The 12,552-nt window shown below is 37.3% G+C and overlaps 1 non-coding gene across 1 annotated transcript; it reads left to right on the forward strand.

Moving 5' to 3' along the window:
- The first annotated feature begins 293 nt into the window (after window positions 1–293).
- On the forward strand, window positions 294–366 carry Trnaa-ugc (transfer RNA alanine (anticodon UGC)). The gene has a single exon. It is a non-coding gene; the product is annotated as a tRNA-Ala (tRNA).
- The last annotated feature ends 12,186 nt before the right edge of the window (window positions 367–12,552 follow it).

Raw genomic sequence — 12,552 nt, forward strand, 5'->3', positions numbered from 1 at the left:
ATAATGCACCAATAAAAAAGAAAAAATTTAAAGTAAAATGAAATAAAATGAACAACAACATAAAGTGCAAGAAATCTGTCTCTACAGGAAAACAAACTGGAATCAGTAGATTATCTGCTATATTTGGCAAGTAGAAAGTGGTATTATAAATAGTATCAAAGATTTTAGAGTTCTTGGGAAAATTTTGAGAACAAATCATTATGGAAACATTAAAAAAAACTAGCAAATAAAAATGAAGCCAATGTCAACTCCAAGGAAAACATAAAGTCTCATATGAAAAAAAAAGTAGGGCTGGGGGTATAGCTCAGTTGGTAGAGTGCTTGCCTTGCATGCACAAGGCCCTGGGTTCAATCCCCAGCACCACCAAATATATATATATATATATATATATATATATATATATATATATATATATATATATATACACACACATACATACACACACACACACATATAATTGTAGAACAGTATTTTGCTCAACATTGAGTAAAACTTTCATAGTTACAAAACTGCAACACTGATTAATGATTCATTAAAAATTACAAGTGTATTGGGATGATGGAGGAAAGAGGATGTATGTTAAGGCATGGGTGATCTCATCAGAATTCCAAATACTTTCTTTCACATCTAAGACTCAACAGACAATGCCTAAAATTGAAATATAAATCCATATTTTAAATCATAGAGGTAATAATCAGAAGAAACAACAAAAAGAAGTGAAGATGTTACCTGTGAGAAACTCAACTTGGAGGTGGGGGCAAGAGAGAGTGCTATTTTTTAGATGTCTTAATTCATATTAAAAAAAGTCATGCATGTTTTACGTGGATAAAAATATGACTAAAAATTATAATTGCAGTAACCTATTATGAGAATGTTAGAGTGGAGGACTAATAATATTTTTGGAGAGAAAGGAAACTGTTTTCTGTTTTCCAAATCTGCCTAGGCATAGAGCTAACCATGTTAGTTCCTAGGGAAGAAAAGGGGCACAGCATGATTCTTCTTTTAGACCTTGTTATGGCATTGTTTTCTTTAAAGAAGCAAAGGTAAAAACTCCTATATTTCACAGTTTTCTTTTAACTCTATTTTTTTGTGGTCATTTAAAATAGATTTTCCTTTTTGCCATTATAAATAGTTACCCAGGACTTTAATACCCGTAATAGTTGGCAGCCTTGGACAGCCAACTTGCCTATATAATATTGCTCCTGATGTAATGAAATTGACATAAGTAAATGTCACCATAGACAGGAAAATATGGAATCAGATTTTAGCAAATTCAGCTCTTAGACTCTGTAAGAAATAATTCAGGCCTCTGAAAAGGTCCCAGGATGACATCTCAGGGCTGAAGTCCTATGCCAAGCTCCATGAAGCTCTACTACTGAAATGCTTTATACAAGTTTTGGTCAAGTGGTGAATTTCAGAGGATCTATAGAGATTTCTTAGGGAACTCCAGGACAGTCTTAAAATACCTCATAGCCTCAGGACAGTGACTAATAAAATAAAAACATACCTCTGAAGATCTCCCAGAACCTTGGAGGAGAATTAATTTTGACTTGTGTCATTTTTTTGGCTCAGCCATCTGTGAATTTCTATTGTACTAGGCACGTTAAGTATGCAGACAATGGACACAATTATGATAGTTCAATATATAAACAAGCCAGATGAAGAAAAATTCCATGAACTTTTCCTTGTAAGATGTCTATAGATGAATTTTTTAAAAAAGAAACAGACTATTGATCTATGTTGTTGACAGTCATTATGATTCTTCACATAGAGGGCCTATTTATTCTCTTTTATTCATTTTTTCCCCCTGAATTTCACCTTTCTTCTTTCTGGGCTTCTGAATTGAATTTTTTTGTATTGTTCTCTTCTGTACTGATTCAGAAGATACATTTTTTTTAATTTCTAGTCTTCAAGTAGTTGTACTTGAAATTTTAACATGGTTACATTTAAACTCTAAAAGATCAATCAACATCTTTACCTGTCTCTTGAATAAAATAAGAGCATAAGATGCTTTAACCCAATCACCTATCTCAAAGCTTGCCTGTTGCCATCTCCTCTTTTAATTAATGAATGGTTTATTGTCAGTGTTTTCATATATTCTATTTTCATACATCAGTAACTTATGTGTGTGAACTTGCCACCCAATCTAAGAATGATTATATTAACAATACTCCTGCATCTTTCTGTAAACTTCATTATTCCATTATATATGACTCAATTTCATCCCCAAAGGTAACAACCATTCTGATTTTTGTTTTAAACTCCCTCCCTCCCTCTCTCTCTCTCTCTCTCTCTTTGCTATTTTAAAAGTAGTTTTATCATATATATGTGTGTGCCCAAAACGATGTACCATTTAGTTTTGTGTATTTTTGTACTTCATAAAGTTTTCTAGATGGTTCTCTGGAACTCATTTTTTTTTCATTTGATTTTTGTTTGTTTGTTTTCTTATTTTAATTTAATTTACTTATTCTAATTTGTTATTGATGACAGCAGAATGCACTTCACTTCATTTTATATAGAGAGAGCACAATTTTTCACGTTTCTGGTTGTATTAATTTGATTTCTGATAATTAAAAGTCATCACATGGGACTAGGTGGTAAAGCACTTGCCTACATGTGGTAAGGCCCTGTGTTCAACCCCCAGCACTGACAAAAAAAAATTGTCCACATTGTTGTGCTCAATTATTCCTGATAATTTTTTCACTGTTCTATAGTATGTAATATGGTCCTTTCAGAATTTATTTATCTAGGTTCCTATCAATGAGCATTTGATTTGGGGTAGTTCATGGAGGCCTTCTAGCATTCAGATCTCCCTTCAAGATAATGTACTGCAAGAAGTGTGGTTGGCTGACATCTACCAGTGACTGAGGATCAGATGCATTGCAGTGTTCACACAGAGGCTTGGTCTTCCTGAGCTGCTTCCAAACAATGCCAGAATAGACAAGGGCACTCAAGCCAGATTATTCCTGTCCAATGCGGGTCTCCTCTGAAGGTCACCGATGGGCCTAGTAGAGATTTTCTGCAAGCAGCACTGCGTCCAAGGCAATTCCTACCTCTTTCCATCTCCTTCCATAGCTGTCAGACCTGCATTATAGTCTGATCCCTCTCCCTGTCTGTTCCTGAAACCTCTTCACTTTATTCTTCATAAGCATTGTTCCCCCAAATCTTGCACTTCTAGTTTTATCTCCACATCTGCTTTCTAGAGGACCCAAATGAATACAGGACTGCCTCAAGTCTTTTGCTATCATAATATTACTGCTATGAACATTGTAGTATGTAAGATTAGTATTTGTGTGCAAGAGTGGAGTTGCTGAGTTGTAATGTGAGTTTAACTTTTCACAATGCCAAATTACTTCCAAAGTGGTTTGCCAACTTGCATTCCAACCAGCAATAGGTAAGAGATTCTTTTACAATCCTGGAAGAGTTGATTTTGTGAAACTTCTGAATTTTTGCAATTATTTGGTGTAAAATGATACCAAATTGTGTTCTTGACTTCCATTTTTCTTAATACTAATGACTGAGAATTTTTATTTTTATTGACCATATGCATTTAATGTTCAGTGAAATGCACATATATAAAATCCCCTTGGTCATTTGTGTTACAAATGATTTACAGCCTTGTTAAGTGGCTGAGGCTGACCTTGAACTTATGATCCTACTGCTTCAGCCTCCTGAGTCACTGAGATTACAGGTGTGGATTACCAAACTCAGTTGACAGTATTTTTTTAGAATATTGTCTATACCTAATTTAAGTATTCAGATTAAAGTCACCTCGCAAAATAAATTTGGGATTATCCCTTCCCCACCAGTACCTAGGAGAGTTACTAAAAGATTAGAATCACCTCCTTCTTCTATCTCTTGCTCCTCTTTTTGTTTTCAGGAGGGGTGGGGGGTGGGGGGAAGGGGCAGAGCTGGGGACTACACCCAGTGCCTCATGCATGCTGGACACACACTGTACAGCTGAGCTATAGTCCTAACCACTGATTTGTTCTTCAAAATTTCATAGATGTTTTACCTATGTGTGTGTGTGTGTGTGTGTGTGTGTGTGTGTGTGTATGTATATATATATACATACACACAGTACCCTGTTAATTTTCACACTTTTTTTTTAAAGAGAGAGAGTGGGGGGGGGAGAGAGAGAGAAAGAGAGAGAGAATTTTTTAATATTTATTTTTTAGTTCTCAGTGGACACAACATCTTTGTACGTGGTGCTGAGGATCGAACCTGGGCCGCACGCATGCCAGGCGAGAGCGCTACCACTTGAGCCACATCCCCAGCCCCAATATGCACACTTTTATAGTCTTATGCATCAGTAAAACACTAAATTTAATTTAAGTTAAAATTTATTTAATGAAAAAAGAAATTCTAAATTGGAAAAAAAAAAGTTTTGGTAAAGCTCATCTGTAAAACTAACTAGTTCTGAGAAGATTTTTAACTGTTACTTTATTTAATGCCCAGTTATCATGTGATATTTTTCTAGAAATTTTTCCACTTCATCTGTTTTAAAAATTTTTTGAAAAATGTTATTGTAGCATTCTCTTATTACCTTTTAATCTTTGCTATATTTATAGTTATGTATCTCTTCCATTAAAAATATTAATGTCTTCATTTTTCTAACATTTTCAAGAGGTTATCTATTTTTTGCAAATTAAAACTACACTGAGTTCATCTCACTTTCATCAGAATGGCCATTATCAAGAATACAAGTAACAATACATGTTGTTGAGGATGTGGGAAAAGGGTATACTCATACATTGTTGGCTGGACTACAAAGTGGTGCAACCACTCTGGAAAGATCTTGATTCATTTTTACTGTTTATATCTAATAGGGTGTGGCCAGAAAATGTGATCTACTTAATAGTTGCTTCCTGAAATTTGTTCAAATTTGCTTCATATCTTAGTCCATAACCAGCTTGCAAATGTAGATTCTTTAACTAAATTTTATATTGTCCATTAAATAAAACTTGCTAATATGCTTTGTTTAAATTTTCTGTATTTTGCTATTGTTCTTGACTTAAGAGAGGTGTATTGATATTTCTTTTATGTCAATTTATTCTTGTAGTTCTATTGTTTTCCTTCATGTATTTCATTGTCTCATATATATAAATATATACACACACACACACATACAACTAATGCAGTTTTCTAGTGGATATATTTACCTACCTCCTAAATCAGTTTATTGTTTTATTTCCAATAATTGTCAATTCATCTTCTAGCTTACATTTGATTTTGTCAAATCTTTTAGCTCTATAGTGTTTTTTTATTAACCCCCCAAATTAAGCATTATTTCACGAAATCTTTGTAGATTAGATTCCGTAAGATATTTATCATCTTATTTATGCACAATTTTTTTCTTACAACTTAGATCTTCTTTTAGAGAATTTTTTTCCTTCTACTTGAAAAACACTTTGGAAATTACATATGTGAGAGTTTTTTGGTGGTAAATCACCTCAGTTTTATCATAAAGAAACTATTTCTTTTGTGTTTGTTAAAGATAATCTTTTTAGGAATGCAATTCTTATTTTACAGATGTTTTCTGTCAGTACTTTGAAGATTTTAATATTTTATCACCACCAGTCCTTGTGTTGTTGCTTTCAATCTAATCACTACTTGTGTAAATTGCTCTTGTGTGAATTCCTCTCTGAGTATTTGTGTGCAAGAATGGAGTTGCTGAGTTGTGACTACTTCTCTTCTGCATTCTACAGGTTCATTAGGGTGAGTGTAATTGTGGCTTTTAAAAAATGCACCAGGTCCATGAGTTTTCATCAGTCCTGGGAACTCTCAGGCACTTGACGCCTCTCTGTTTTTATTTCCCTCTCCCAGCCTGCTTTCCTCCTAATTCTCACTTCAGCTATGTCTATTAGTTGGTCATTTATTTTCCACTTAAATCTTTTTTTTTTTTAATTTCTAGAATCCCAATTTTATTCTTTTCCAAATCTACTTTACTCTTTGAAAAATTCTCTTTTGTTTTTTAAATTATAGTATTATACATCACAACAATGCTTCAGATAACAAGGGACCTCTGATCATGGTGGTTCCGTAAGATAATAATGGAGCAGAAAAAGTCTTATCATCTAGCGTCCTTACTGTTCCTTTTTGCATTACGATATGTTTAAATGCACAAATACTTATATTGTGTTACAGTTACCTGCAGTATTCAGAATGGTATTCTGTTGTGCAGGTTTGAAGCCTAGGAGCAACTGGCTACCCTGAATGGCTTACGTATGTAGTAGACTATTCTATATAGTTTTGTGAAGGTGCATTCTATGAGGTTCACACAACAAAACTGCCCAATGGCACACTTTTCAGAATGTAACCCATTGTTCAGTGATACATGACTTTATATTAAACTTGGTTATTTTATTTATTGCCTCCAATACTTTGTTGGTCCAGTTCTGTGTTTGTTATTTCTACTCTTTCCTTTATACTGGCTTTTTTTTTTTTTTTTTTTTTTTTTGCACACATGTGGTTTTTGTTGTTGTTTGGTGAGGGTTTATAATTGTGGGAATTTTCTTTTTTGGGGAGAAGGGTGAAAGCCTAGGTAGAGGATGCATTACTTGAGAAAGAATTGGCGTTAATTCAGAACAGGCATATCCAGACAAGAACTCCTTCATCTTGGGATTGTATGTATCACACAAATAGTTCATGTTAAAAACCTAACTCCCTGGTCATTGTTGGTGACCTTGAAATATAGGGGGAGACTTTCTCACTCCCACCCAAAATTGAAGCTCAGACAGTCTTTCCCTCTGTTTGAGTCTTCTGAATGTTTTTCTTCTTATTTATTCCTTTTCTTAGATATTAGCTCTTCCTAAAACTCTTCTTGAGAAAACACAAAGAATGAAGCTCTTTGGCAATTCCAGAGTTTGCAGTAGCTTTTTGGTCTCTCTACACACCTTGGGATGGTTTTCTGACTTTGCCCCTGATCCCAGTGATCTTCATTTGGGGAGTGGGTACCAGGGATTGAACTCAATGGCACTGGACCACTGAGCCATATCCCCAGTCCTATCTTGTATTTTATTTAGAGACAGGGTCTCACTGAGTTGCTTAGCACCATGCTGTTGCTGATGCTGGCTTTGAACTTGTCATCCTCCTGTCTCAGCCTCCTGAGCCACTGGGATTACAGGTGTGTGCCACCATGTCTGGCCCCAGTGATCTTCTTGACTTCCTTTTATATAAGTTTTAAAAATATATAATCCTCCTGATATTTTTAGATGATTTGTTGTTGTAGAATTTTGACATATGTAGTTTGCCATATTACTGTACATATTTTTGACACTCTAATTAGTTTTACACATATGCCCATGTGGTAGAGTGGGAAGTTGAATTCAAATATCATGAACTAGTCATATTCTTCTAGCTTGAATTTTATTAGCATTAGTATTAAATTTTTATATGAATTATATTTAGATTATCGTTTCAGATTTTCCATTTTAAGATTCAGAGCTTACCAGCAGTCTCAACCACAATTTCATATCTCAGGGGAGATTTTCTAGTCTAGCTTGGGTGATGTCAGATGTCCACTCTAGGTCCAGTCAGATAGACCTTGGGTATTGTTCTACAGCATCTTAGTCACAGGTGGGGTTGTGCAGATGCTGGGAGAGGATTTGGGATGGGGATCAATACCCAAGGAAGGGAGTAGCAGGAAGCAGGACTGGGCAGAGGGACAAGTCAGAGTGCCATTCAGGCAAGACAAAACCTTCCACAGAGGGACAACTGCCATGATTAGTCACAGGAGGTGGGCCTCCCCGGGAAGGACATACCCTGAGTCAGGGGGGCTCTATAGCTGGGGGAGCCACTAAGTTAGCTCAGAGCCTTCTCCACAGCAAGGGCAACATGTCCCCTTGAGTGAGAGTTGAGGGACATACTCCAGGTTGTTCCTAGTCCTTCCATATACTCCTCATAGCACTTACCTCATTGTTAGGGATAAAACATGAATTGAAAAATGGAAAGTCTGGTATGTAAAAAAGACTTGGCCAATGTTGTCCTCCAATGGCATCTTTTCCATTTGTGACTGCCACTTTGTTAGCTTTACCTAATTTCAGCTGGACTCAAATGTTAGGCATGAAGAAGTATGTGGTGTGGTTTACCTAGGACCTGCAGGTCCTCAGCATGGACTGTCCCTTCCGCATCTGGGGAAGGGATAATGTATGAACTTGCTAGGCCCAGGCTAGGTTATGTAGGGAACAGGATTCTGGTAGGTCTGAGACTTGTCTAGGTTAAACAGAAGGAGAGGGACTATTGCTAAGCAGGAAAGACCTAAGGCCCACGCATGAGTAAAGGCCCATGGCAAATATACCTGGACAAGGGGATGGCAAATGGCACCTGCTCAGGATCACAATGACAAGAAGGGAAGCTAGGTCTGAGGTCAGCTCTCAGAGAGGCTTATGCCAGTGGAAAGCTTGGAGTGATTAGTGCTTTAGTTTGTCAACCCAGGCTTCCCCCATCAGCCCTGCCCCTTGGGCTTATCCTTTATGGCCTTAGAGGAAGGGTCAGCTTCTTGCAGTAGGACTGAGTCTCCTGTAAAGAACACTGCATTCCATTTTAATCCAGAAACCTTTGGTGCTTGAGTCACATGGTAATTTTTTTACCCTCTCGGTGAAAACAGAGCACAAGAAACAAACAGAAGGATGCACTAAATCCATAATGAGTTGCTCCCATATCCTCCGGGATGTGTCATCAGATTCCTTTTCTACTAGGGCCAAATCCTTCGGGTTTCAATCAAAGACACCTATGACTAAGCATTTGACAGTTCATCAACGCCAACCTGCAAGCCTTGGAGGGAGACTCGATGGAGAATGTCACCAAACAATGTCACCAATGTTTTGTGAAGGTGAAAGAGGATTCTAATCCGAATTTCCCTCATGCAATAAATATTTATTGAGTGTGTCAGTCGGCTTTTCATCAGTGTGACCAAAATACCTGACAGGAACAACTTAGAAGATGTAAGGTTTATTTTGGCTTATGGTTTCAAGGGTTCAGTCTATGGTCAGCAGGCTCCAAGGGAGAGAAACAGAAGGCAGTGACAGAGGAAAGCTGCTGGACTCATAGCAGCCAAGAAACAGAGAGAGAAAAGGAGTGGGGACAGACATAGTCCCTGAGATTATGCCTCCTGTGACCTATTTTCTAAAGTCCTGCCCCATCTGCCTATAGTTTTTAGCACCTCCCAGTAAGTCCATTTAAATTACTAATCCATTAAATGAATTAATTCATGGATGAGGTCTGTTTTAGTAGATTTTTCACTGCTGTGACCAAACGAAACAACAAAAACAATTTTAGAGGAGGAAAAATTTACTTGGGGCTCATGGTTTCAAAGGTCTCAGTCCATAGATGGCCAACTCCATGGCTCTGGGCCCAGGTTAAAGCATAACAGCAGGGTGGAAGTCCCCAAGAAGGGAAAGCCATGAAGCTAGGGCCCAGCAGAAGAATGAAAATAGAATTGCTAGTGGCTTATAATATTCAGAGCAGGAAATAGAATTCCCTTGGAAAGTGCAGATGGTGGCAATCAGCTATGAATTTGTTGAGGAGCATGGACCAAATCTGATGAGCCATTAGTAGGGGTAACTGGTTTTAAATGTTATTGGGACTAATTTAGATTGTAAGGTTGACAAGGTGAAGACCGAACACTCCCCTTCCATAAGCTCTTTGAAGGCTTCACTGGGCTCTGCTTGACTCTGGCCCCTAGTACTATAGTTATTAAAAGAGCCCCATGACCCAGTGACCCATGACCCATGCCATATGCTGACCAAGATGGCTATCTCAAACTCCTGAGAGGATTCTTCATTGGATTCCTGGGAGGAGCCCCTATGAGGCCCCTGCTTATTATTTATCTTGGAAGATGCCCACTTCTACTCTGCCTTCTATTCCCTCATCCCCCAAGCTGGGCAACAGAACAAGTTGTTTATCTTATTGGCTCTTTTTTTTCTTTCTTTCTTTTATTGACTGGTCACAAAATAAATGTATGGACAAAATCTATTCTCAAAGTGTTTGCCAGTGTTTCTCTGGGAAAGAAGGGATTTAAGAAACAATAACATAGGGTAGTTGGATGAGTTTGGAAATCTCACAATATCCTCATGGTCAATATACCTGAGCCATACTTTTTAATCTCCATGTTTAATTTCTGGAAATGTCAGATAAAACTCCCATGTTTTTAAGAATTAACAATTTAAGCATTCTTTTTTTCCTCAGATTTCAGGAGTAACAGGAAACCACTTTTTATTCCCATAGCCCTACTGTCAGAAACCCCTAGTCTAGGTTCTAGCCTTGCCTTCTCCAACCCATTTTTTAGTTCTGGTGACTATTCTCTTCTCTCATTCACCTAATATTCCTTTATTTTTCTTACACGTCCAGGTCCCATGTCTGTGGCATGGAGGGACCCCAGATATACCTCATAGGTGACTCAGGTGTGCCACCAGAGACAAGAGGTTCACCTGATTTCCTGACCTACAAGTGTTCACCTCATGGATTTAAAATAAATATCAAGACTTCTAGGATTGTTCTGTTTATTTTAAGAGCATGCAACAAACCTGAACTGACTTGTGAGATTGTCTTCTTACAAAATCAAATTTTCATGGAGGAGGCAGAAGATCCCAGAGAGTTTACATTTCTAGAAAGAATGAATGGCAACTTAAAGAATATGGCAACTTAAAATGATGATATTATTATTTCTACTTGGTTTCAGCATACTCCTGAGAAGACCTCGAATGCATGTTTATTGCCTAACCAGGTGATGCTTGTATAACGTTCCAATGTGCAGGACCGCACTGCACCCAAAGGAACAGGATCAGCTGTGGGTAGACATGTTAGGAATTCTTTATCAGTTGCAGAAGAATTTTCCTTGAGTTACAGTGCTGGAGGTAGATCCAATTTATTCTTGATGGCTTCTTCATTTTCAGAAAGATAATGTGTTTCTAAGCAGTTGAGTGCAACAAGAAACTGATGTAAGACCAGAGTGTTTTAAAGTAGAGAAGAAAAGTCTAAATTATTCAATAAGAGTTATATCTTTCATTTCTTGGATTTGGATAACTCCACTGGAACCTCACAGGGACATTCTGTGCCCTAGATCAGAATTTGTTAAACTACATCAAAAAGGCACAGTTGCTGAAATATCCACCTGATAAATTATTCTCAGTTGTAAGTACAGTAGTCACATGTCTTAGACTTTTCTGGGGCAATCCCAAGTTAAATTCATTTTATTCTTTTCTATAAAGGCAGCACATTCAATGTTTAACCAAATGTGATTTTATATTATTTATTCAACTTAGAAATTAGAAAACAACTATTGTTGGACCACAAATTCTGGTTTTAAGTTTATAAAATAAGGTCACTGAATCCTCAAAAAATGTTGCACTGTTAGTCCACTACATTTATAATATTCAGGAATCTGAGCTAATTTAGCTTAGATTCACAAAATTATTGGAATGTAAAGGTGCTTGTAAGGCAGTATGATTTATCCTTCTCCTGCAGGTAGACAGCCACACCTGAATCATCCCTAACTAATGAGAATTTGTCCTGCTTCTAAGGATGGTCAGAAAAGCAGATTAACAAACGTCTTCCATTATACTCTCCTCATCTGAACATATGACCATGTTCTGAATGAGAGAAAAAGTGAAATTCTAAACAGGTCATCCCACACTTATGGTGAGAGCCGTTTGCCCCATGTCTAACTGGTAATAGAGTCCTAAGATCTAAATTCTATTGTTTTTTCCCTAAAAAAAAAAAAATAGCTTGGGGCCATTTCAAGTCCTCCCCAAAGTCAGCACCAACAACTACTCATCATACTAGGAAATTCATCACAGTATAAAAGACATTGTGAGGGCTCTAGGCTGACATTTCTCTCATGACTTCCTCTCAAATCTCCACTCACAGCTGTATAACCTTGAGGCCCCTGGAGCCCTCCATAACTAGTAAAGAAGCTCTCTGATATCGTGAACTTGGTCACTGCACCTTTTCCTCCATAACTGAAGTTTGCCTCTATCCCAAAGGACACTGCTTCAGAACCAGCCCTAGGTATTGGACACAATTCTTCTTCCAAGAGTATTGCTCCCAAAACAGGAAGTAGAGTTAGCATAATTTCTCAGTCTTTACCTAGACATACTCTCCTTTTAATGCTCATGCCAATCTTACTATGGCACCTCCTCTTTCTCTTTTATGTTCCTTTCTGAAGTCCTGACAGTGCTTTTCATTCATTAATGACATTCACGCTCACATGTCTGCTCTTTCTCCCATCTGGTTATACTGTTTATCATTCATGTGCATGATACATCTCCAATGACTTCCGCCATGAATTTATTACCATGGTCTTTCCGTGGTTCTTGGGTTCACATTTATGCTTCTGAAGTCTTCAACTTCAATTTCTACTTTTCAACCTAATTTATTTCCCTAGGTCTTCCATGACCCCATTTTTTGTTTATCTAAAGTACTCCCTCACCAGTTTACTCAATTTCCTTGCACCAAGAACTTTTGCAGTGAATTCCTGGGACAACCCAATCCTGAACCTGCTATAATGCACCTTCTTCAGTTCCATACTTAGATAGATTTTGGAACTATAGC

Source organism: Callospermophilus lateralis, chromosome 13, assembly GCF_048772815.1.
Source record: "Callospermophilus lateralis isolate mCalLat2 chromosome 13, mCalLat2.hap1, whole genome shotgun sequence".
In the NCBI taxonomy this organism is placed as follows: domain Eukaryota; kingdom Metazoa; phylum Chordata; class Mammalia; order Rodentia; family Sciuridae; genus Callospermophilus; species Callospermophilus lateralis.